Here is a 27,237-nt window from a genome sequence, read left to right on the forward strand (position 1 = left end):
GAGAAGAGCTTGGAATCCAGCTCTTCCTGTAGCCCTGACTCAAGCTAATTCTCCCGAAGCTGAGTGGAGAAGTCAGACCCTACGGGGAGGTTAACTGACGCCAAATCTCTGCTCCGCTGCCCCAGACCTACAGAGCTGGTTTGTTTCGGAAGGGTTTGGTGCTAATGGCTAAAACCACAGCTGCCTGCTATCCAAGCAGCTGCGTAGGACGTGCTGCCCTGTGCTGCACCAGGCTGCTGGCGTTGCCAGCGGCCGCTGGAGCTGGGCTCTTGCTTGTGGTCCGCTCCTGAGGCAGAGCCATAAATCAAGGCATCCGAGTCAGCACAGCTTTAATTTACTCAAAATAAAGGCATTATGAACCTATAAAAATGCCCCCGCTTCCACTGGGAACAGCACTCTCCGCCAGTGCTAGGAACTGGAAACCCAGCTTCCCAAACCGATGCCAAAGCAGGGGAGAAGCACGGCGGCGCCCGCGTTACGCTGCCTGCTGGTGGGCCCGCTGACCCGGGCAGCAGGTAACGCTGCCAGGCCCCCTGAAGTGACGAATCCCATGCCTTCCAATTATCAAGTATTCATTTTCTATGGACACCTGGAGAAGACAGTTGCCCTCCCTCAAGATGGCATGTTCTGGAAATGTTTGTGAGGAAAGTAACACCTGTGTTGGGAGCAAGGGGCAGTGCTCAGAGACAGATGTTTATCCAGAATGTTTTCCCCCGGAGTTCCAATGAGTGCTGGAGAAGTCTCCCTGGCCACCTCAGGTGTGGATCTTTACCGCGATCTCTTCTTGCTGCCTGCAGTTACCCCACTACCGGTGTCTGCGCCTTACCACAGCGTTTACCCCTTGCTCTAGAATGTGAGCTTTAATTAAACGTTTCTACACCTTATGCCTGGAAGGAAGATTTATCAAAACAGGAACAGAATGTAAACCTTGAGCCTATATAAAGCCTGAGACAACAGCTCTGAAATTCTGCTAGTCTTTTTCAGCATGATGCTGAGGTGAAATAACAGTACTTCATAGAGGCAGCTTCACTGACTGAACACCAACTTACTAAATAAAAATTAATGAATAACTCTTGCTGTTTTTTGCCACTGTTTTCAAGGTGGTCTAACAGATTTTACCTTCAAGTCTTACTGCTTTCCTCCCAATGACCCCAAATGGAAACCTGTATTGTTTTTCCTGTCCAAAACTTTAAGCATGTTTAGAAACAAGCTATTAAAAGACTATAATAAATTGAACAACAATTTAATGGACTTACTTAGTAGAACTTTCCTAATAATATATATTTAGATGTTTAATACGGCAAAAGCACCCTCCTTTCGAAAACAGCTGGGCTGCTGACCTGGAATTTCAGAAAACGATGGGAGCCGGGGGAAGGCCTCCACAAAGCCTGCTGTGCTGCTGTGGGTGTCACGGGCGCTCAGAAACCGGCTCTTATCCACAAGTTTAGCATCCTGATAAAAAACCCAGCTGTGGGTCTGCTGGTGGCCACTGGGAGCCAGTGGGTTGCCCTGGGCTTTGGGCAGGCGGAGAAGCGAGCTGCAGGGCGGCTCCACAGCGTGCATTGCCAGCAGGAGCAGAAGCCGCAGGGGCACGTCCCGCCCCGCTTGGGCTGATCCCTGTCCCGCAGCCCTGCCTCAGACAGCAAATCTTTCAGCCTCGGGGGAACGGCAGGCAAACATTTTAGTCACGGCACACCACTGCGGGCATACAAAACCAGTTTTGTTTCGGGACAGAACCACAGAAACAACGAGGCACGGGACTGGGGTCACAGATGCTGGGTCCTGCCTGCTGCTGGCCGGGAGGGCCGGGGCGCTTCCCTCAGCTCCCAGGTGGAAACCACCCAAACCTTCCCCGGCTGGGCGCATGGCACCCGTTTGGCCACAGAGACACGCTTCAACTGAGCTGAGCCGCCCCACGGCCAGGCCGTTCCCACACAGGAAGGACTGGAAAGCTGTGTGGGTATGGCAGGGCCAGGCGAAGATGGAGTGATGTCCAGGTGGGCTACCAGGCAAAAGGCCGCAATGTGGCTGCCCTCCATGCATCATTCAGCTCAGAGAGACGTGAGGTACTTGCACAAAATACCCCCAGATGATTGCACTCTGGTTTTCTTCCCTACCGTAATGAAAGAGATGAAGCTATTAAACTTTCCCCATGCAAAAATCTAATTTATCATCCATACCGAGCTAAGCTTTGCAACCACACCGATGTTCAGTGATGAGTGCTATAGTAGGCAGTCCTTTTGTACAGATTAGCTTTAAAGTCGTCCGCACCCGTGCACCATCTCAAATCTATCCAGCCTTACAGCTTACAGACACTCACCCAATTAATACACAAGTGCCTTTGCAGGGTTATATGGGGGAAAAAAGGAAAAGAAGAGGGAACCCAGTGTACCATCCTCTCTCCTTAACTGAATGCCAGAGGTTGCCCCTTATTCCCATTTCTCTTTCTTTGCTCCTGCTAAGTATGAATGACAGCACCCAATGGGCACGGTTCTGGCAAGGATGGAGCTTCCTTCCACGCAGAAGTGCTGCTCTTTTGAAGAACACACTTCAAGCTGCTAAGTGTTCTTCTAACACACAGCTTTCCAGTGTGAGTGACAGCTCCTCTCCCTCCACAGCACTCGGCAACCACACTGGTGCTAGGAAGATGGATTAAGCTCAGCTCTACCTGCACACTGTGCCACAGAAAACAGACCAGAAAGCCAGAGGTCTTCAATCCTTTTGAAGGTGTAAACGCATTTTCTGACCTCACTTTCCCAATCACACTTCCACAGGTTGGTTGCACGCAGGGTCTGATAAATACCGAGCAAGTTTAAGGTTAATGTACACTGCTAAAAGATTGGACCACAAAAGTGAAAAGCTTGGACAAGTGGGAGCAAATGCAGTGTGCTGGCAGGATGGTGCTTTCTTGCACCACACAGACCTGAGCAACTCCAGGACCAAAGCTGGTGCAAAGGTGGGAATTTGGCTGAAAGCTGATGAAGCTCTTCCCAGTGCTACTGACACTCACGTAGCTGCAATCAAAGAAGGCATCTCACCTGAATTTTGTGAAAGCACAAGAATGAATTACCATAGGAGTCACCATTTCTAAGTTTCTTGCTGAACTAGAGCACATGAAAAAATTTTACAAACCTCTTTGTGCAACACAATTTTCAGCACATTGCTGAAGACCTGAATTACTAAAAGGAACCGCACGCCTGTGTGACAGTGTGCGGCAGGGAAATGTCCGTGGTTTGAGCCCTACAAATTCTATTTGCCAAGAGATAGAATTGGAACTACTGGACACCACAGGGGATTAAACAGTTAACAGAAACATAAGAAAATGCACAATTACATAAAATACAATCTGTCAATCAGCTATTGGGAATGGACTACGAGGATGCCAGTGTAAGTGCATGTACTTATACCCAGAGACCTCTTTAAACAGTCGAGCATGATTTACACGTACTGCAGCTGTCACGCACACTATTTTTGACATTCAAGAGCCTATGCGTACTGTCACTTGAAGAAATTTCTAGTTATTTGCTATTTTGTAGATCTGTAAATCACATAAATGCTCATATTATTACCATGTGCTCTGACAGAGCACATGCATCAGCAGACCATCTCGGAAGAACTACAGTGATGAATTATTGATAGTATCGCACATAGCTGGCAAACATTTATTTGAAAATCAGACTCCTGTGATACAGAACCTGCTTCTTTCCAATCTTGAGATCGACCCCAATGTAAACTATAGCATACAACAGATTAAAAAATATATAGCCTAGCTCTCAATTCATGTTCTCATTTTTATCATTTGATGGTTCCCATAAAGATTGTTTATTATTGATGTGAAATGTTGGAACCAAAATATCCTGTAGCTGGAAACTGGAAGTCTCAGTGACTGAGTCAGTGTGACTCTTTTGGCCTCCTCTCAATATGCTTTATTTCTTCTGTTGAATAAACAAGCAGTCCCATTCTGTAATGACAAAGCAAACCCGAATTTCCCCATATTGTTTTGACAGATGTTGTCAGGGACTGATTACAAAAACCTGTATACCTAGCAGATATTTACTACTATGATTTTCCATAGTGAAACTGAACTACATGCAGAATAAACTCATGTCATAAGAAGCTGTGCTAATGAAAAGCCTCTGACTATGGAAATTAAACTGCAAAATAGCTTTTCCAACTGTCGTGAAATCTATTTTTAAAGGCACTGCAGGAAAAAAAAAAAAGTGTTATTTGTTAAGTTGTACTAACAGGGCACAAACGACCAACGGGCATGAAAGGACCAATTATCAAAACACTTCAGTGTCTGGCTCTGGCACCTTACAGGAGAAGATCAGATCTTTCTCTAAAGGTCTCCTTCCTCAAAAGCTCTCCGTGAGAACAGCCAGACCAACCTTTAGCTGACTGCTGCTTAGCTCATTGCATTTAGTCAGCATTTAGTCTGTTAATAATGGTTTTGTACTCTGTTTTTACAGTTAGTTGGAAAATGCATCAAAGCTGCTGGGCTTCAATTATAGCCAATTATTTTAAAGGGGTTTTGGGGTTTTCTGTTCCAGGGTGGTTGGAGGAGGATACTGTTTAACTGACCACATCAGGGCATTATTTTAACAAACAATAAATACAAGTGGAATGGTGCTGCATTACAATTATATGCAGAATTGAGAAACGGAATGATTTTCTATTCTCAGGTGTTATTGTGCCATTTGTAACTGCCAAAAGGACGGTCCCAGACACCGCCACATCAAGGGGCTTCCTTTTGAATATTATTTTCCAGGTCTGTAGCCCCCACTGGCTCTGACATTTACTTGTTAGATAAGAGAACACGAGTGAGTACCAAGAGGACAATAATCTTTTGAAGTTAAGGGAAAATGAGACCTACTGGATAAGGAGCATCGCTGCGAGGATATTTTCATCACAGCAAGGGTATTTAGACCAGCAGGTTTACACAGGCAACAGGTGTTTTTGCAAGCCCAGGTGACTAATAATTCTGGAAATTAAAAACATGTTACTCTGTATGACTGCCAAAAGAGATATTTCATCACGTCATTTCGTCTGGGCAGAATGAAGCAATACAATTCGTATTTAGAAGCACGTTTCCCCAGTATTTCTCTAGGTTCTGTACAGCCACCAAGATAAATGTGTATGTATGCGTACACATTACAGATAGGTTCAAATGAATAAATATAAATAAAAGGACATCAACACCACAATGCACTTGGTTGGAGTGGGATCCTAACATAACACGAGTCAAAAGGTCTAAAAAGTTTCAGTGATTAGAAATTTTCACTGCTCTCTCTGATAAAAGACTTCCTTCAGTGAAAAAAGAGAAGGGTTTTAATTATCTGTGGAAATGTATCATTTGATGGCTTTTCTTTGGTTGTTTGTCTTCAGGTAATTGCATGTTAAACAAGCCCAAAGCTGAGGATTTTGCAGTTTTTCTATTTAGAAGTAAATGGAAACTGCAACTGGAAAAAAAAATAAAAAGAAAGTGCTTAACTCTTCACCAGTGTGGAGTAAAACTTCAAATATATTAATGTAATTAGCATACAGGAGGAAAAGTATCTCAGTGAGAGTTAGGATATCTTAGTCTCTACACGGATATGGGCCTAAGTGACTTAGGCTTTCCTGGATAGGAAGAATAAAAGCTAAATACTATTTTAAAAAACATTAATTTTTCCAGTGATTTACTTTATTATTAGAGTACAGATCTGATAGAAACCTCACAAAAATGGAAACTATTTTCTAAGTTACTGTGTCCTTTTCCTAAAACATTTACTCTCTTCAAATGAAAAACATATTAAAATCTGCTGCCATGCTCGGGAAGGATTCTGACCTAGCCACCGTCCCTCCGTGTCATAAGAGTCATCGATATGGCACTCCTTCCATGCACGAAATTATGTCAGAAATTACAAAAGAGCCCTACTAAAGATGATTTTCATTTCATATACTAATTGCCCAGGAACAGCAAGGTAAAAAGAACGTGTTGTACCAGTGGGAATTTAAGGAGCACCACTGAGCAAGCTGCATGTCCGGTAACAGTTCACACAAGCACTCCGACCTCCCTGACACTACAGAGCCTTTCCCAATTTCCGCAAGTTTCCGAGAAGCAGCACAAGGAGTCATCTCCGTCCGCCTGATGATATTCACCTCGGTGACATCTCACTGAGGGGATAGCTCACTGGGATTTGCGCACCTGAAACTGCCCCCGGGAGGCTTGCGAAAACCCTCAGCCCAACGTACCTCCAGGACCCAGAGGAGTAATTCCACTCCAAGCGCTGCCTAACGAAGGGCGGCTGCTGCCAGTGGGAAGGTGCTTGGGTGCCAGAGGGATGCGATTCAGCTCAGCCCCCTGAGGCCAGGTACGGCCTAAAAGCCACTCACACGAATGAAACACCCCAGTGAGGTTGTTTAAAAACCAAGGCCTGGTTTAAAGAAAAAAGCAAAATTCTTTGGGGGGCAACATTATTAAACTAACAGAAAAACAAAAACTGTGGCAAATGTGCGCACAGATGAGAATCAAGCAAAACTTTTATTCAACAAAACAAAAAACTTGAAGTAATGTTCATCCTCCAATACCTTTGAAATCAGTCATGCCTTCAGCTAAAAAAACTGTCCTTGCGAGCTGTGATGATACTGATAATATCTCTAGCTGTAGGGAGTATTAGGTATTTGGAAAAACAGAGTCAGGCTAAATCTGGTCTGCTTGTCCTTGCCTGAGCTGCGGATGTGAAGCGGCCGTGGCGGAGCAGAGGGTACTGTCACCACACTCCCGGACCCTCCCACAGTACTTTAATGATGCCCCCGCAGATAGTGCAACCTGTGGACATTTCCTCCCCCCTCTTAATTTATTTTTTTTTTTATCTTCTCTAACCCTGGAGAGTCCCCCAGACTATACAACATAGTACTTTTCCAGGCCAACAGCTTACTTCGCTGTTCCCCTGAACACAATTAAACTTCAAACTTGAGTTGATTGAAGGCGGATGATGCTTAGCGTCTCCGTGACAAAAATGAAGGTGGTTAAACCCATTAGCAAGTGATTCATTTTTCAGGTGAAATGAGCACCAACAGAAAATAGTAGAATGCAACAGACAACAGAGAAACAAAACAGTTAGGCACAATCTGTAATTTAAATATGATAATTTACACTGTTCTGGTCACCTTCAGCAATCATTACTGCATGCAGTAAGGGCAATGTAAACCGTAACTGGAGTGTGAAGATGCCAAGGAATCAGATTAAAAAACAAAAAAGGAAGTGGAATTTCAGCCAGGCTGACACGCACGAGCATTTTCTTGAGCGATACATGGCTAGAGTGAGAGAGAGGCTGAGCTGTCATTGATTTCCTTTCAATTATACGAGCAAAGCCAAGAGGGCACAGCATTATTCGTTATACCACCATCTTCCCGGTGGGCTGTATGCAAATAGGGACTAGCACAGCAAAGTTGGATTGTCTCTGAAAGAGCACTTTCAGCAGATGCACACAAAGCGGTTACGTGCGCATCACCCAAAGGCTGACCGTGGAAGCGCCAGTTCCAACCCCACAGCCACCTGCCTTGCCACCAGCAGACCCCTCAGCTCTGTGTCACCCAGCCCAACACATTTCACAGAGCAGGCCACGTTGCAGGTCCCACCTCTCCCTCTTTCCACCTGACCAGGCTCTAGACAACGGGCTGACCGCAGGACGGCAGCAAAACCCATAGCAGCCATCTCCCCATGCTGTGTGGAAGCCACCACGGCCGCAGCTAACCACGGTCCCCCCCCCATGAGATGCGCAGAGCCCAGGAGCTCACCACTCGAGCAGGAGGCAGTGGGCCTGGCTGCGGGCTCGTGGCCGGCAAAGGGTGCAGCAGCGTGGGGAGGCTTTGCTGAGACTTGGATTCTCACAGAGCGAGGAAAGAAATTCCCAAGACGCTGTATTTGCAAAGCATGAAAGTGCTGTTGGCCACATCCACTGCAATCTCATTGATCTGAACAAGAAATACTTGTAACTATCCGAGGCTGTCAATAATTTGAGAACAAGTTTTGCTTAGTTGAATCTCCGCAGCTGACGCCTCTGCCATTAAAGTCTCCTGTGCTTCATGCACAGAGCTCTACAGATTTATTTCATATCCATTCTATGTTGCTCATATAAAGTTGTCATTTGAAATTATTTTAAGCATAATATTCACAAAATTAATTCAATAAGAAAGCTTACTGCTGAGGGATTCCAATTTTGACTGCTGAAATCACTTGGTCCAATCGTTTATGGTAGTAAATAAATGTTATGAAACCTCATGGAGAAACTATTATCTAAATTACTGAACAAAAACAAAAAAAGCATTTATTATGTTCCAGGAATGCATTTCTGGCAGAGAAAATAACATTCATATACAATGTCTTTTTATAGATTAGTCAGGGGAAAAAATGACTGCATTGATGTACTGCAAACTGTAAGGATTTTTTCTTTCCTGAGGAATTAGAAGTGACATCAGTTTTCATAATATCCAAGAAGAATAGAATATACTTTGTTGAAAGAATTCCAGCTTTTTTATTCTGCTAAGTTTTGTTACTGAGACAAAAATTCCCATTGTTTATTGTTTGGCCACTTGTGGATGTGGTGTACAAAAAGGAAAAGTGTTTCAAGCTCTAAAATATTTTTTTCTGAATAATTATTTTGTTTTCTCTCGAGCCAGGCAGCAAAATGACCCTACTGAGATCTGTGACAGCATTTGCCAGGGGATTCAAGCCTCCACCTCCAGTGCACAGAATAAAATTGTCCGTGCGGCCGCAGCAGAGCGTTCTCAGAACAGTTATTCCTGCATTGGGTGGGTTCAAACAATCATCGGCAACAGCCAAAAACTTTGCTCAAAAAAGGAAGCAGTAAGTACCGGGGTTCTGCAGAGGAAAACAGTCTATGAGATCTTCCCAAACTGCTAAGCAAAAAGCAAAGTGTAGTGGGGGGAAAAAAAAGTGTCCATGTGGTGGGATTTTAGAGTGAAGTTCTAGGGAAATCCACTTGTTCTCTTCTTCATCACTGTACAACAGGCAGAGCTTTGGACTATACCAGTGACTGTCTCTGATCCATCAAACAACTGTTTTTTCCCCAAATACACCTGACTGTGTATGGGATGTGTTGTCTATCCCAGAACAAGACTCTTTATGAAATGTTTCTTCCCCCATAGAAAGTGGAAGGATGAGCTTTTACTCCACCAGTTAAAATTTTCCTATAAATGGTTCATTATGCCATACTTTCATTAGCAAGGAAATCAACAGATTGACCATGCTGCTGACTCTGACTTCAACGGTTCAGGAACTTTTTTTGTCCATCTCGATGCGAAAAGGATAAAAATCGCACGTGTCGAGTTGGTGAGCTACTGCCACTTGTCACAAGTTACCACAGAGTCATCCAGGTCCACCTCAGAAAAACCTCTTACACAACTTGACTCAGTCCTCTGGTAAAAGTAGACAGCACCCGTTTATGCCAGTTAGAATTTGTCCTCTATTTCTTTACTGCATCCCAATATTCCATTCAAGACTATTTCCTTTTTTTTTTCCATTCACAAAACTTTGTTTGCAGAATCAATTTTAGTGTGGCATACTTTCCCTCAGAATGAGTGACCCGCAAAGGTTTGTTGTGTCCATTATGTGTAGCCTCAGCATGTCTTGGCATCTCTGTTCTGCAAAAGACATACGTAGTGGGGTACAGTGACTGTCCCATATGCCAAAAGCACGAGCTCTCAAACTGGTTTTGGTTCAGGGCTGAATGGAGAGATCAGGCCAAACGTCCGGCTTTGTACAGCTGTCCTTTCAGGTTTCTGGTGGTCTTCCGCTTGTGGCAGAATCCTGTTCTCACAAGAGTCACCAGAAGGATCCTTACTATTGTCCTCTAAAATTAAAAGCTCTACCAATGAACAGAGTCCCCCCTCCAGAAGTCATTTTAGGCCTTTAAGACCAAATGCATAACCTAAGTACCCGCTGTGGAGTAGCTGAGGATTTCACAGCAGAACGCGCCATGCAGCCGCGTGCCTAGTGAGCAGTGTCACACAAAATGAATTTTTCTTCCCTTTCCTGCATTAAAAGGAACACTTGACAAGAGACAAACTACGCTGTTGACTCAAACTTCAGCAGACATTCCACAAGCCGCTGCTTTATGTGAGGCAGAGACCAGCAGCTCTGTACAATCATCATTCATTTCGGGAAGTTCTTCTGCAAAGCCAAGATTATAACAGTTCAAAGAAAATAACTTCGCAACTGTCAAAAGGCAAGAGCACGCTCATCTTTTGAAGAAGTCCTATAACAATGACTGTCATTGCGAGGAGCAAAATTATTTAAGAGCTTCATAGTCAGAGAAGGGGTGATGTTGTGGTTGTTAAAGCACAAGCGCTTAACCAAGATGGTTTGGGTCTTTTTTGTTTAAGTTTTGCCACTGTCACCTGGGGGACTTTGGGCCAACCCCTTGCCCATCTTCATTTCTGCCCCACTCTACACCTCTCTTGCTTTGAGGTAGCCTTTTTTTCCCCCCACTCAGTTGATTCTGGCTGTCAAGACCTGGGTGCCAGCAGCAGGACAGCAGTGGCAGGGTGAAGCTGGAGTGACGGGAATGCCCTGGGGAGTAAGGCACTGCCAACCTGGAGCACGACCTCCAGCATTCCTGTGCTGTCCTGCACCTGGTGCACGAAGCTGGATCCCCTCGGTATTAACAAAGTCCAAACGAAGCTGCACCTGTATTCCAAAGTCTTAAATCTTACTGAAGAATACGTTGTTCTCCAACAACGCCTGAATTGGTCAGTAGAGCATATTCCTGGGTGACGCCAATTGTCACAGATTCCAGTTGTGCACTGAGATTCAGCAAGCAAGTTCAGTGCAGCAATGACAATAAACCCCACCTTAAGATCAATTCCAGTGATCTGGGGCAAAGATAAAGTATTTCCTAATGTAAGGTGGACTTCAGCTGGAAAGTAGTAAATGGTGGTTTGAGATGCATGTTTGCTCTTTTCCCTTACCCCTATCCTCCTCAGACAGTCCCCCACACACACACCTTTTTTGTTGTTGTTGTTGTTTTCCTCTTGTGCATGAAGGAAATAGCTTTGTAGGAATAAAAAAATAAACAACAAATCACAAAAAAACTCCACTTCGGTGTCCTGTCACGTAGATAGCCTGCTGCTTTGCAGAAAGATCAATGCTTTTACTATTCAAGAAGATGTGTCTTTGCTTACAGTACCACTTGCGTGAAACGCTTAGCAATGAATGAAAAAAACACATTATCAACGGATCCTCCATGGCAGAGGAAAGGTTAGCTCAGAAGAAGAGATGGAAGGCAATCTCAAAGAGCTAATACCAAATATATACTCTGTGCTGGAGAAATTGTAGCATATGCCTCCTGGTGCTAGGAAGGATCTTGCCAGAGGTACCCATACCTTGAACAACAAAGCCATGACATTCTGGGGAAAGCCTCCATACTTCTCCCCTCTAGGAACCTTCAAATGCACAAAAAAATTAATAAAAAATCCATTTACTGATACTTAGCTTCAAAATTACTGTTTCAGCAACCCCCTGACAGCCTCCTGAGGTGACCAAGTACAGTACAGGTGGAGCTGCTTTCTGTTCTCATAAAGCTCCATCGTCGAGAGCTAGTCAATAAAATATTCTTCCAGTTTTTACTCTCACTAGTGATGCACTGTGTTTGCAGCACGCGCTTGAGGCCAGGCAATCACGAAGCACTTTAAAATACCTTATTTTGCAGAACAGCTGTAATCACACATCCCACCTGCACAAAGAGCCATGCACGCTGAGGCCAAGCAGGGATTGCAGTGCCTGATCACCGCCCCTGCTTCCTGTGTGCCCAGGCCAGCCTTCAGACCTCTCCCTGAGTACCTGTCCTGCAAAAGGGAGCAGGGCAACGTTACCCTCTGCAGGGTTTTGTGAGAGATGAAATTTCACACCTGGGTATTCCCTGCAACACGTATTTCTAAGTTACAAGAGCGTGTAACAACTCACATCACAAAAACCTGCATCACATTATTGAAAATAAGGAGTTAGCAACAAAAACGGCAAAAAAAAAAAATCTGCTGTGTTTCTCCACAGGAGTGTTAAGAAAGTATAAAATAATTTTAAAAGCTAACCCGCACTAATAGGCATAACAATACTTGTTCCTTGGACATTGCAATGTCAGAGCATGCTGCTCAAGTTGTGTTGCTCTGAAAGTGAACATAGCTCCAGGAATACATTCTGTTCCCCATTACAACAGCCTCCAATACACAATCCCTTGCAGTGGGTCAGTTTCTTTCTTAGCTGTACACAGCCTTCCTAGACTGAAAAAAAGAGAAAGACTCTAAATACAGGTGTTACTTTGATAGTATCCCCACATATATCCCCTACGGGCACAGAGGAGATGGAAAGGAAAGAGTAGGAACTACACAGCTACTGTTATTTTCTCTGTAAGGGTGACTTGGAAAGAATAATGAATTGGCTTTTCCTTTAGGACTAGCCACAAAAAGCCAGTGTGGGTGAAAAACTGGAAAATAGAAGCAAATTACTTCTCTTCCAACAAATTAAGGAAATAAAGGCAGCTCCTTCCTTGGAGCAGTCGCATTTATACAAATCGGTGTCTAGAGACACAGCCTAACCCTACAGGAACAAAGCTCTGCGTAATGAGCCCAACTGCCTGAGAAATTCTCCTGGGCTGATGCGACAAAGACAACATTCATGTGGGCTGCTGCAGAAGAAGTCTCATAAAAATTACCCTCAATTCCTGTTTAGTCTCTCCTACCATAGAAGAAAAGAAGGGGAGAACTCCTTGACTTTGGACAGGAAAAAATGACTTTGGTCCTGTAGGCAGGATGCATGTTTGAAGGAACAATTTCATTAAGGCCCAGGATCCAGTTTGTGCAGCACAGCTACACACACTGATCACCAAGGCCTTAAAACCTCATTTAACTGGGATGCCCTCATTTATCAGCTTTAATTACTGCTACAAGACTAAAGTTCCAGGCTACTGCATTGAACTGTGCAACTCTGGGTAACTAAAATACTGTTTGCATTAGAATAGTTTTCTGGAGAGGAAAGGATGATCAGCAACCTAATCGTATGCAGGATGATTTCATTGCTTAGGTGAGAGGCCGGGGAGTTGCCTCTTCTGCCACCGAAGTACTTAAGCAGCTTTGAGAAGGTCTGTCTTCTCAGGTTATCCATAGGATCTCAGGCAGATAGTGTGAGATTTGAAATAATCACTTACTTTAAAGACATAGATTAAGAGATAGATTCATCACTGGGGTGAAGTTTGCAGCGAGAAGGCTGCCAGAGCTCTTACAATGTCCAGATTTTAAAGGACAACCTGAACCAGCCTTGACAATCCCATGATTTGGGTAATTAAAGGATAGCTCTACGTTTTGTCATGAGTATTGATCACCCTTCACCCTTATGACATAAAACTGTATCAGGAAGAACTTTACGTAAGAACTAGCTCCACAAAAAATAATAGCAAGTACTCACACAGTAAGTCCCACTAAGAGATTTCCTGCAACACGTTCTGATTTGCCCTGCTTGCCTTTTACTATTTCTTACTGGAAATCAATCCTACCAAAAATGTAGTTCTTGTTATACACGTATCTGGTATACATTACTCTTTCCTTTAAGCTTTCCAATAACCATGTCAGAAAGTTCAACAATTTATGTTAGCTTAGTATTTCTTCTCTTCCTTTACACGTTGCACAACCTCTGTGTTTGGAAATAATTACCCGTCCTTCCAACAGCTTGCCCGCAACTTCGCTACGTGGGATCCTAAGTAAATAGGAACCAAATCAATGACTGACCAAACAAAATAAGAAAATTATTTTTAAAAATCCCACAGAACCAGAAATCCCGGAACTGAAGCCCCGGTAGAAATTTTTTTGCAACAGCAAGCACGCCTGAAATGAACAGAAATCCGTGTTTTTGCTTTAAGATACCCCTAGAAAGGGATATGAAATGTTTTAATTGTCCTTTACAAGTAAACTATTCGTATGAGATGAATGAGAAAAGAATGGATCACCTCACTGAGGACCAGAACCTACTGTCTGATGAAACTGAAGAAACACGAGTGCTACTCTAGTTTCTTCCAGCAGTTTCTCTATAAGCACACAGGTGCAGTAGTTGTGCTTGCTTTCAGTTTTCACTTCACAGGTCCCAAGGTTATGAGGAAACTCTCAGGCACAGCTTTGGTGTAAATGAAAAAAACGACTTCGTAATTGCCGTTGAATTCTCACTTTGAATCTAGAAAACAAGCACCAACCTTTTGGCCCTTTTTTTGAAAAAAGATATCCCATTCCAAATTGTTCATACTCTAAACATGACGCTCAACTCCCTCTTGAGACTTGAAAGTTATGAGATCTCTCCACCCCGTGCTGCACATTGCTGCTGAGATATTTATCTGGTTAAGTTTGATCAACAGAGGACACGTACTGATCCAGAGTTTTGCATGGAACATGACCCAAGCCAGCCCCTGCAGTTACTTTTTATGGTTCAGTGGAAAATATCAACAAAACTGGCCCTACCAGAGCTTTTCAGATCTCTGGAACGGTCATGGAAATTTAACCTTCACCATGCTTACTAGGACAGGCTGTCCTCATGGCTAACAATTACTCCTAAGTTATTCTTACTGCACTCAGGTTCCAGTAAGGGTAAAATGAAGAATTATTTTACTAAATGCAAAGTACAAGCAATGCTATTCCACAGCTAACAGAAATGAACTCAAAAATCAAATACAGAGGTACTTATTTCTTTCTATATCTTTCTGACGCTGCACAATCCAGGTAACGGCCTGCCAGATATTCAGCTGAAGATCCATTTCATACAGAAACAGTTTTGTTCTTGCACTGACTGCATTTATGGAAGAGGATCTAGACTTAAGGCTCTCATTTCCCTTTCCTCTCTACCACTCTTTGAAAGAGCCACACTCACATTTTCAACCTTGTCTCTCCTTCTTCCCGCAGGATTTCCTAATTTCTAACTGGCTTGGGAATAGGGTTCGATCCTCCACTGGCACCAGTTCTGCCATCAGCATGATGAGATGTGATTATCACATGCTCAGCGTGGAGTCAGCTCAAGAGAGTTTGAGCACCTGCAAAGCCCCAAAGAGACCCGTAGACCACTGCCTGCTGAGGCAAAATGGAAGCCAAGCCCAGCTCACTGGGTGCAGCGTGCTACTGCCTTGCGTTTGGGGAGGGACACGGTGGTATACAATCTCGCTGGAGGGATAACGAGTATTAGAAGAAACTATGAAAGGTGCACCAAGCTGTCTTCTCGCAGTCCCCCATTATCAACAGCCTCTTCCTGGCTGTACGCCACCAGGCCGTGGAGCTCAGGACCAGATCCAATGACTATGGTAGAAGACAGTTGTGGCAGAGAGAGAAGCACGTGCCATGCAGTGCCCATCACAGAAACCAACCACCAAATTTTTCAAGGCTGACACAGAGCAACAGTTCCCCTTAGGCCAACGCCTTCATCAATTGTACATCACCTCCTGCACATCCTACATGAGTCCTCATCAAGGATATGAAGGCAGACCCAATGTAAGGGGCATCTATTCACAGAACTACAGGAAAATACCACGCGCACAGGAGAAGTCTCCCCCTCTGCCAGGTAAAAGGCCTTTTGCTACTAGCTAGAGTTCAGGCTGCATGAGACTCATCTTCATCCACTAATTAGCTTTCCCTCTGCTGCCGTTCCACATACTCTGAGGTTGGGGACAGGTTCTGTCCTCTGGAGTTCTCTAGAGCATCAGCAACATGATAAGGGAATGAATAGTAAATCCTAAGTAAAATGAATAGATGCTTTAATGCAGAAACCAAAGAGCACTTTGATTTTCAGGAAAGCAGCAGAATAGCCATTCTCTAGTCCTGTGGGCAGTATAATCATTATGGACTCCTTGCAAGCCTTTTAATAAAGAAGGGTATATGTTCAGATACCCAAAGATTTCAGAGTTTGACCTGCCAGAGACATGAAGTAGTAGTGGCTATAGCCGTACCAGAATCACTAAGTAGTACTGCCCAGGGGAATACTGCAGGAAAGTTCTCATCTGTTCGCCATTATAAATTATGCCGACCCTTCAGTTGGACTCATGTAATTTTCCCTGTGGAGTCACACCAGAGCCATACAACTTTTCAGCAAGTCATTCTGGGGGAAAAGCCCAATAGAAATCTGCCCGTGTTTTGGCAGAATTTAAGGACAAGGGGATTTAATACAAGGGGAAAAAAAAAAAAAAAAGCAAGCTTTCCAAAGGATATTTAACCTTGGGGAGGCCTAAAAAGCTTTTTAGCATTCCCAAACTATTTCCTTAACACCTGTGTAGGAGCACACTGTAGTTTGGAAAGTTTCACACGTAGCTCCACCTAAGCTCCAGAGACCAGGCAGCAGCGTGCCCGTAGGTCAGTAAGCTCCCTGGAGAGACGCTTGCTCGGTGTTTAATTGTGCAAAGGAGGCTCTGATGTGCAAACAGCTGAAGCCCAGTCAAATGCTGGTATGAGAAGAAGGAAATACAGAAGTACTAATACATCCTCTTCACCTGTTTGCATACTTTCTAAGCACCTCTCATTTTCCTTGAGGTAAACAGCGTATTAGCTGAATCACTGGACCTAGGAGATACATCCATCGTTGCGTACAGGAAAAGTACACGAAATGCAAAATGTCATTATGCAGGAGGACGTAGATTCATCTTTTGATTTATCCTGAGTCAGCCAAGCCTGTTTAAGATGGAGACTTAATTTGAAACAAGTTTCACCATTGCTGGCCCTGAATGCCCATCAAAAAGGCTAACAGGCTATTTTTTGGTGGGTCTTTACTCCTGTATTGGCTTTCTCATCTCCCACCTCATTTTTAGAAAGGAGTCATTTGGTATTCTGTAACAAAAAAATACTCATACAGCCCTGTTCACCAGCAGATCCCCCAAAATACCCTAAAACATACCGTTTGTTGAAAGTCAGATAGCATACAAAAATAACTACTGTCAGTGTTAACTTGTTATTGCAGCCATAGCTGGTTTGCTCTAGCCCATTTCTTTAAGATCAGCTAACTTCTTCACACTCCCTTCTGTACTCCTACCGCCTTTGGGCTTGGATCAGATCTTTAACGCTATAATAGACCAGGTGCTTACATGCATGATTCATGTCGCTTAAGTCAAAAATCAAAAATTTGATAGTTATTTTATCCTATGTATTTCATACACATAGTTTACATAATACAAAATCGGGGTCAATGCTTATTTAATTGCAATAAGTAACAGTGACTGGTGATGAGTAGGACTTACCCAAACAAAATAGTTCCTACTCTATCAAAAGATTTCCCTCTGTGAATACTTGCAGTTTAAAAAGGGTATTTTAACAAGAAAATCAACCCCTCTATTTAGAGATTCTTAATGTTAATTCTCTTGAATTTTATTGTTTTAACTGCATTAATTTTCATAGTATAAGTGTACTTATATTTAAGTTTCTTGATAAGTGTTTTTAAATATTTATAATTTGACATTTATTTTGGCAATAAGCTTATTTTTTATGAGCCTCCCTTTGGCACACTCTCTGTGCTACTCACACATCAGCAATTAACAAGGCACTTTTAAATGAACCCCTACTGCTGCAATATGATCTGTCACCATGAAATTTGCAGGAAACTTTACTCACAGTTAAACAAATGAAGCCATGACTGACTGACCATTATATACTGGAATAGGAAGGAATTAGGAATTTTGTATAATTTTGTGGGAATTTCATAAGATAAGACATAATAGGTAGGAACAAATACTTGTTAGTTCTGGAAGACGTTCTCTGAATTCTTTATTATTTCCTGATGTAACTAAAAAAAAAAAAAAGAGAGACAACATAGAAAAAAAAATCATTCCCCTAATTTCAACTGCTTGTTGAATACCAAATGGGTAAAGAGAGTATTCTCTGACACAACCTTAGGTAGAAAAAAAAAAAAGCACTCTGAACCATTTATAACCATTTCATTTGCATTTTTAAAATCAGCACAATGATCTGTAAAACAGCAAACTTTAGTAAACTTTACACAGGCATATTACAAGCAGCAAATTTTGAAGGCTCACTTCTAACCTAGCAGGGCAGCGTGACCATTCAAACCTAGACGTGCATCTGTTTGCGCACCTATCACACGCGGTATCATCAGTGTATCATCAGTGACTGCATACAGCTACTTCTGGTAAGGTCTTTCACCTCTTTACATTGTCGCTTCCTCCCAAAACACGAGGTTAAATCAAAAGCATTAATGGCTTCTTTCAGAGCTACCAACTGTAAACCTCCTTCAGAGCAACATTTAAAACATTAAACAAAAAAAAATCTCTCCTTACTTACAAGGCAAAGCAGAAAAGGAAGGTCATTCATGACACCCCATTCACTATTTTCTGTTTCTTTCTGTAAATATTACAGTGCTACTGAAAAAAATATCAAGTCTGAGGTTCTCAGATCTTCCTTCAGAGTTTTAATCATTCGCTTCCCAAGAAGGGGTTTAACAAATACCACAGTGTTCTGTCAATATTTGTATGCAGCACCACACAGGGCAAGCTGCCAAACTTGCATGGTTTAAAGAGCCAAGGGTGGAAAACTGACACCCTAACAAACACACTCCCTGCTTTGTCCCAGTTAAGGTGGTGCTAAAAGTGTCATCTTTGCTGCCGGACTGCGGTTGAGGACAGCTTTGTTCGACTGCCGTGCTTCTGCAGAAATGCAGCATTTAATAATCGCGTTCACCAAACTTCAGGGATTTGTTTCATGCCCAAACGGTTCTTAGGCAATTATGAGCCTTTTGCTTTCCACCAGCTGCACTTTAAATGTATTTTAATTGGCTGGAATTTCGAAGGAATCCATTTGGCAGTCATTTACATTTGAAGCACGCCCCTAGCAGCTGAAACAGGCCCCAGAAGCAGCCCGATTACTTCATCAAAAGAAACTGTTTGAATACCGTTGACTCCTACATAACTACAGTGAACTCCATTATATAGGTGTGGTGATGCAATTAATAATTCCTCGCTACATTTTTGCTTATCCTGGGAGCACAAAGCCTTACGAAGTGGGAAATTGAGAGTGGTCTGCAGACTTACGGAGCTCGGCGTTAGTTTTCCAACATCGCTGTGCTTCCAGAGAGAGGCCTTCCTTCTGCTTTTTCTCTATCTGATCTGAGCCACTATGTGGAAATAACAATGGTATTATTGTTTCTATACTTGCAACACATGAAGAATGTTACCAGCTGGATTTCTGTGTATAAAATTATTTTAAAAGCTAATGTGCTAGTTATTCGAGGATCAAAGTATAAAGCAAATTTAGTCCATTACATTAGTAATGGCTCACTTTTCCCTTTCTCTTTATTTTTGGGCTCCTAATGTGCACTGCAAGCCAACTTTGCAGGGCCTTAGTTTAATGCAGTGAGTTCATCCTGCTCTGCAGTTTGTAGTGCAGAGGTTTAAGAGCTGACAGCTTTAGGGAGAGCTACCAACAGCTGCTCAGAGAAAAGAATGAGAAGACATTAATGAAAGAACCACAAGAATTCACACTGCAAAACGCAATATTTAGGCTGAATGTAGCAACATTAAGAAGTCAGATTTAAAAACAGAGAGACATTCCAAGCGATGCTGATTGAACGCGTGGTATCTGAAAAACCCAGAGCTCTGCAGCCCATGAAAGCTCCTGTGAAATTGTAACTGCTCGAGAGTTCACTTATCATCAGTGTGCCACGGAGGATGAAGGCGCAAAAGAAAAGGGATTATTCTCTAGCTGAAGTACAATGAGAACTGTTTTTTACATTTAAAAGGTGAATAGTTCTTGAAGTGAAGTTATGACAATACTTGCCGCCTACAGAGAAAAGCAGCATTTCAAGTGCATTGTATGAAAAGGAGAAGGATTAATGCCACAGAGAGAGACCATTATACTGCAGAAGGGTTGCATATTTTAATAATTTGACTCCATCCAGCTCTGGAAATTTCCATAGTTAACTGGCTTACGCTCCTAAGAAGTACAAACCCTCAGCGTACTAAGGTCTTGAGGGAACTTACTGGAAGTACCACTTGGGAGGAAGAAAAAAAAAAAAACAGACATGAAGAAGCAGCCAAAGCAGATGATAAGTGATGAGAAGCCCAAAGATTTGTTAGCTTTTAACTACTTCATGATACTTCACTGAGAGAGGGTCAAGCAGCCATCCAGAGTCTGCCCACATTCTTACGGTAACCCAGCGTATCACAATCACTTCACGTATTTTATCCTCAGATATATTCATGACATACAGAAATATTCTTGTCTTCCCACTTTTGAAGACACGATACCTCTGACCAAGCTGGGACACGAACCCAGCACCTCAGTGCCTTCCTTCTTTCCTTACGCATCTATAGCTGTCCCATGCAGACACACACTTGCAGCTACAGCACAGGGTAGAGCTGACCCAGGTGAACAGCTGAAAAGCACTAGGAAGCATTGTAGATCTTTGAAAGCCAAAGGGAACAGAAGTGGAGGCTTAAATCCAGACTTTCCATCCTCATCCAAGTGGAAACAGATGATTATAGAGCACCAGTCACCTTTATCTCATCTGTAGCCTACCAAAGCTGATGACAAAACTCCCAGCAAGTTCAAAAGGTGATATGGGTGAAGGAAGGAGAATTGCAGCGACCTCAGCCATAAACAAAGAGAAAATCCTAGATCATTTCCAGCAATTACAACTCACCATATTTCAATCCTTAACCACATTACCTATACAAATTCATGTATTTATTTAAAAAATAAAAGCCTTCCTGATAAATTTGCTATAGTGCAAGTATCTGAGCATGTATCAGCACAAACCACGGGGTGGAGGAGGAGGAGGTCTAGGCGGGACGGCTAAGGGCAGCACGCAGGACAGCCTGCCCCGTCCCGCTGCCTCTGCCGAGCCCTGATCTTCAGAAAAAGGTCGGAGCTCTATTCATGCTGTCGCGCTGGGAATCCCGTGCGTTGTCATGGGCTGCGTGATGACAGCCATGAAGCCTTGATGTGGCACTGATTGTTATAGGACACTGAAGACAATTGGCCATTATTTAGCTTCAATATCTATCTTTGCTATTATTTAAATCGGAGACACTGGCCAGTGTTTCCAAAGAAACAGTGCTGGTGTGATTTTCAAAAGAAGGAGACTGATTTATTTTCAAGACTCATGTGGGATTCGAGTCACAGCCACAATAAGCCTCAGAAAAGCTGTACACTAAACTGATTTTCTGGTAACAGTTACACAAGAAAACCCATGCATTGACAAAAACTTAAGCATCTGAAACATTTACTATTAAGACAGTTAATAGCCCTTAACACAGTAAAAAAGAAAAAGCATTACTTTGAAATTTCAGAAACTATTAAAAAAAAAAAATCGAGAGAAATATGGCTGCTATCAAAGGGAAGATAATCAATCCTTCAAAAGCAGGGACATCAAGCAGTAAAGAATACTTCCACCATGCCTAATGGCAATTCTCTGCTGCCTTCCTGCTCTAACTGCTGTTGGCATTCAGCTGGACGAGAGGAAAAAAACATTACAGTACTACACACAAGCACGAATGAACTATGGCGAAGGAGAAACCCCATAGTGAATGAAAAGCTGATTTTCCCTTATGCAAATGCTACGCATCAATGAAAAAGTTTCCAGTCAAACAGAACCATCTTGAGGAAATATCTAAAGGCTATTAGTGTAACTGATACCTGGTTAAAAATGAAGGAGGTGAGGCAGATGAGAATGCAAGCATGGAGGATTTATTAAAACACCAGCGGAGTCCTAGCGAAACACATGACAAAATACGAGAAGAATGATGTCTCTGAAAAGGACATTAGAAAGAATATGGCCTCTGACCAGCATGCTAGAAACCAGGAGGTAGAACCATTAAAATAAGGGTTATTACAGACTTTTAAAAAATAGGTGAGAATACCAACCAGTCAGATATTTCTCCTGAATCCAGAGATTGCCCACCTGAAATGCTGTGAAGGCAAGTAATTAGGTGATCAGACTCTCCTGGCCCTAATTGAGGTGGATAGGCAAAAGGAAAGCAGAGGACAAATCACAGCCCTTGTGCTCACAAAAATAGACCATACCTTCTGTACATTTCTTATCACTTTCTGCCTGCCCATCTTCCTTCTGCACACTTCAAGGTTTCCAGACCTGGGCAGGCAAGAACAGGGTAACAGCAGACTTAAGCTCCACTGGCCTACAATATTCTCCTAAGCCTCGCCACAAAGGTTGTCATAGCACACCCACAACTCCACCATGCTGCGGGGTAGGGGGAAGGATGCGTATTTATGAAAATACACTTCCTTCTGTGACCTATTTAAATCTGGTTCTGCACCCCTTGCTCATGAAGAAACTATTATGCTCCACTATGCCACTCCTGCTGCATTGCACTACTGACTAATGTTGATATATCCCTATTGGAAGCCCCCTAGGGGCTGAACAAAAGCAAGATGGCCAATTATTAACATCTTATGCTTCTGAATAGTAAAGTCAAGGCTTTGTAAACAAAAGAATGCATAGAAAAGATACCTGATTTCTTTTTTTTTTTTTTATTTTATTTTGGATGGCCGAACAGGTGAGGAAGACAGTCTCCTTCCTTGTGCACCTTGACTTCTTGACAGCAACAGCAAAGGGAGCTGGGGATGTCAGAAAGCAGCCCCTTCCTTCACAGTAGGCAGCCCTGAGAAGTGTTTCCATGTTGTCAGCCTCCTGGGATTTCAAATGTCATCTGTCTGTACCAACTTGGAAGGAAAAGAAAAATCTCTGATACTGGAACTGGAACACAGGGCATGCTGCTGAAATACCAAGAGCTGAGATGACAGGCAACCTTCGACAGACCAATTCCCTAAAGCTAAGATACACGTGTTGTTGGTCCATTATCTGCTACACACACTCCTGTGACTTGCTATTTGCTGTATTTCTGCATTCTTCAAAGTAGGCCCAGAGAGTGTTAATGTGGAAAAGATTTCTCAAAAAATAACAAAGTGTGTTCAAGACCAAATTCATATCCTTACCAAATATGGCTAGGCACAAAGTCATATTACTTAGCATTAACATCAGTTTGGAAGTTTAATGTATATTAAAACCCATGGACTCCTTAGCATCACTTCTTAATTTTTCCCTTCAAAATATCATACCCACAAACTCATATTGTTATTACTTTGGTGTTCCCTTTTATCACTTGAAAATGAAAAAGATATTTTAAACATCAGCTAGTATTCAGAAATGCTGCAATCATATGCCCTGCAAATTGCTGCTACCAGATAAAGTAATCTGCTCCTAAAGAGAAGCATACGACCAAGCAGGGTGGATATGGAAAACTTCAGACCACCCATTTGCAAGGGCATGGTCTGAAAGTTCACGTTTTCAAGGCAGAAGACAGGCGTGTGCAGAAGACAGTAAAGGTTGTGGGAGAATGCAGTTGACTACAAACAGGTCTGGACAACATAACTGACTGCAGGGCAAAAGTAAACAGGCGTGGAGCAAAAACAATCCAAATTATGCATCTTGTGTGGATGCACATTCACCTCCAGGGTAGTCAGTCTGCTGCCCTGGAGAGATGCGTCATCTTCAGGTGAACAATATTTCCTTCGGTGCGTTAAGGCAAATGCCATTTTCAGTTGTTCCATGCTGGTTTACTTTACAACCAAGCAGAGTCACATGCCAAACTGTGACGACTTGAAAAAGAAATAATAGAAAAAACATACATAGAGAAAAAAGAATTGCTGTGTCACGCCCCATTGTAGATATTTAAAAATATTTACAACATCATCTGCTATTCTAATAGGTCATCTCGCTGGGGATTAAATTAAGAATCAAGAGTGCTTACAGTTAGAGAAGTCAGGGGGAGACGCAAGTCCACAGCTGCTCTTTCTTATTACCTCTGTTGGCTTAAATTTCTATTAAGCAAACAGGTAAAGGAAGACCAATGGATACTCAGCGTAGGAGACTATAGACACCCAGGAAAGCTTAACGTTTTGTTTACACATTCCTGTCAAAGCCTTGGTCATAAGGACTCACAGCTTGTAATAAAATAATGCCTGGAAAGTTATTTCAAGGAAAGCATTTTCAATAAATATAAGAAGCTATGACATTTGCACTAGCTTTGTTACAGTAAGACAACCTGCAAAGATTTTATTATTATTAAAATATTAATTGAAACAGCACAGAACAATAATGCACGGTGTTACCAGTGAAAGTGGTCAAACACTGAGTTTTGTGAGTAGCACTGTGGCCCAGGGTACCAGCCATACTAGCAGATTATCGGTGCCTGCATGGAGTCCCACTGGTGTTGGGGAAGTTATTTCAGCAGAAAGTACCATATCACACTTTAATCACTCAGGTTTTCAACACTACTTAGCAATTACCATAACAATGCATATATTAAGAATTTTATTTCACATATTCTTTTAATAATGGCACTTGGAACTCTATACAGTATCAGAGAATTCAGCATCTAAACCTTCCCAGAAGGCAGGCAAAAAGCAAATGTCATACGTTCATAATGCATTTAGGTACTGCATAGATGGGACATAATTAAAGCAAGATTTAATTAAAGCTTTTCTTCTCCAGAGACGGACAGGTAAAACATAACTTACTGTATTCCTGAGTACAAAAGAGTCTAAAATTGTCTCTCCTGTTATACAATTGTAGTCTCTCTGTGCAGCAAAAGAGGAAAAACAGTAACAGTCGGGAGTAAGTTTTGCTTCCACCTGTACCCTTCTCAGTCTGGACTAGTTTATAATACCTTGAAACAAAATAGTCAGGATTTGTTCTGCTTAGGATAGAAAACTTGGCCTTTGTAGCATGCTGCTGAAAGATTGTATGGGTGATCCCTTCTGCTCACTCTAAACTGCACTGCCTTCAGCAGCGCACCATGAAAAATTAAGCAGGGTGGAACTAGCCACTTGAAAGCGTGTCCTTGGGCAAGTTACTTAACTTTCTCAGTTAGCAATGGGGTTTCTTTACAGCGGTACTCACCACTCACTGTCTGTAGGCATAGAAAGTACATCCACAAAGGGAGCATCGCTTGTTGGCACCACATTACTGAGCACTATATAAACTTAGTGTTGGCTGCTTTGTGTTTGGAGAGAGATCTCCCAGATGGTGGCTGGCCACAGTATCCAGTATGGTGCATGGGGAGAGATTTAGAAAACAAAAACAGCAGCATGTGCTGAAGTCAAGTACGTGTTAAACCTCAGTCCCTCTTGCACTTCAAGCACCTTTTCAGAGCTAGACAGAAATCTTTCTGCCCATTTCTATTCTAACCTGTGGGTCCCTCTCTAAAAGGAACTGGGCAATAGCAGTTCTCTGACAAAACTTATACCTAAGGATACCATAGGAAGGAAGCTACTACTTTGTGTTCCTAAATAGCAGCTAGAGGTAAAACGTGTCGAGGAAAGCTGCCACCAGACTGTTTTCAGCACCAGCAGTGAGCCAGCAACAGACGTTTACCTAAACAGCATGACTCCTACTGTAGAGACCCTCTGATGAGCCACATCAGGCACGAGTCCCTCCTAACAGCTAATTTTTTTGCCATGGTATTATACACAGGAAGGCTGGGCTGCACTAATGCTGGGAGCTGCTTGATTTGTCTTCTTTTGGGCTGCCATTGAATTACTTCCTTGGACTAAGGAAAGGCCTACAACAAGGGGTGGGGAGAACTCCTTTTGAAAGTCAGCCTACTTGCATTAAAACATTAACCTAAATAGCGAAGTTAGAGGCTTGGCTGCTAAGGTCTGAATAGGTGTAACAGGCATTGCATGAAGGTGGGTGAGTGGGCCTCTGCGCTGGGGACTTGTGTGTGGCCACTGACTTCAGTCTGACGGTGACACAGAGGCTAAGCACGGATTGGAAAGACAGAGCTGGGCCAGGAAGAGGCATGGGAAAGAAAGGGGGACAAAGAGTTACAGCATGACTAGTAAACAAGTCCATGTTTTCTAGGGTCATAAAAATAAAGCAAGACAGTTCTGTATATTAGCTATAAGATCTTCCAATTACCTCACTCTTCCTCCAAAAGCGGATAAAGTTCTGACCATATCATTCTCTGCTGAGTTCATTCATCCTCCACCAAGTAACTCTGTGGGTGAATTCTGAACAAACAGAACTGTAGGATAGGGATATTTACGATTACTCAACTAAGTGGACATGAGCACATATAAACAATCAAACCAGAATTAAAGCATTTTGGTCAATGAACCAGCAAAGACAGAAAGAAAGGTAATAGAGTTGACAAAGAACAAGAGAATAAAACAGCCAGTCTGGGAGGAGGTAGCAAGTTCAGCATTTCCGTTTCCCAGATCTGATATTCACTTTTAAGGATTTTTTCCCCCTCCCCACAACACACCTAAGATTTCTGAGGCCTTAAGGTGCTATAGTATGGGCAGCTGAATCTTCTGTCCTGTTTCCATTTCCAAGACAACAACAAACATTCACCAGATCAAAGGAGATTTGTGCCAGGACATTTTTTCCCCAATGAACTAGAATTTTTCTCCTTGACCACACAGCCCACAGACAACTTCTTGCAAATGCATTTTAAGTTCAAAATATTTCTATGGGTTACTTGAAACATCTTCTGATGACAAAGCACTGTTAATCATATTCCATAGTGCAGGACCAAGAAAGGACAGCTGGATGTCTGCAAGAACAAATATGAATTCTGTTTGTAGTTGGAGTTTCCAGAGCCTCAGTAGTGATGCTCTGAATCAATGCATCCTCTAGCTACCCAGACCTGTACCACGTATTTTGAGATCACATTATCCCTTCTCCAGTTGCAACAGAGATTCAAACACAGTATGTTTCTGCAAATGATTGCTTACACCAGCTTTCCACTCCAGGAATCCTATGCAAGGGTCTTGTGTTGATACACACCAAGAGTGAATAAGGCCCTGGGTATTTTGACAATAGAACAGCACTTAACTTCTAAACATATTGCCCAGCTGTAGCCTTATTAAATCTAAATAAACTGCATGTCTGAAGCAATTTTCTTCCTTGCATGATAAGCCTAGTTTGCTTTTGTTCTGATCCCTAAATAGACCTCTCCCATTTGTATTTAGCCAAATATTTTGCTGTAAAACTTTAACAAGGGGAATGATGATTCACCTGAATTATAGCTATACATATGCAGCAACTGTTTGTAAGGATGCTTGGATGCCCAACACACCCATGAGATGGCTTGCAAAATAATCCACAGGAATGTACATGAGAAAAAACAGCTATAAACACACCAAGATGAAGGTCTGACTGGGATTTAGTCAGTTAAGACAAATATTTTT

The 27,237-nt window shown here is 42.6% G+C and overlaps 1 protein-coding gene across 3 annotated transcripts in view; it reads right to left on the bottom strand.

Annotated features, from left to right (window-relative positions):
- Positions 1 to 27,237, bottom strand: part of NCKAP5 (NCK associated protein 5) — a 438,779-nt gene that overhangs the window by 379,075 nt on the left and 32,467 nt on the right. The window contains exon 1 of one of the 3 annotated variants that reach the window (XM_013186422.3): positions 18,310 to 18,517. The exons of the other annotated variants lie outside the window; for them this stretch is intronic. The gene's annotated coding sequence lies outside the window, so the exon portion shown is untranslated. Of the gene's footprint in view, positions 1 to 18,309; positions 18,518 to 27,237 lie in introns of those variants that run through there. 3 annotated transcript variants of the gene reach the window in all.

The sequence above is a fragment of the Anser cygnoides genome, chromosome 6 (genome assembly GCF_040182565.1).
Source record: "Anser cygnoides isolate HZ-2024a breed goose chromosome 6, Taihu_goose_T2T_genome, whole genome shotgun sequence".
Lineage (NCBI taxonomy): Eukaryota > Metazoa > Chordata > Aves > Anseriformes > Anatidae > Anser > Anser cygnoides.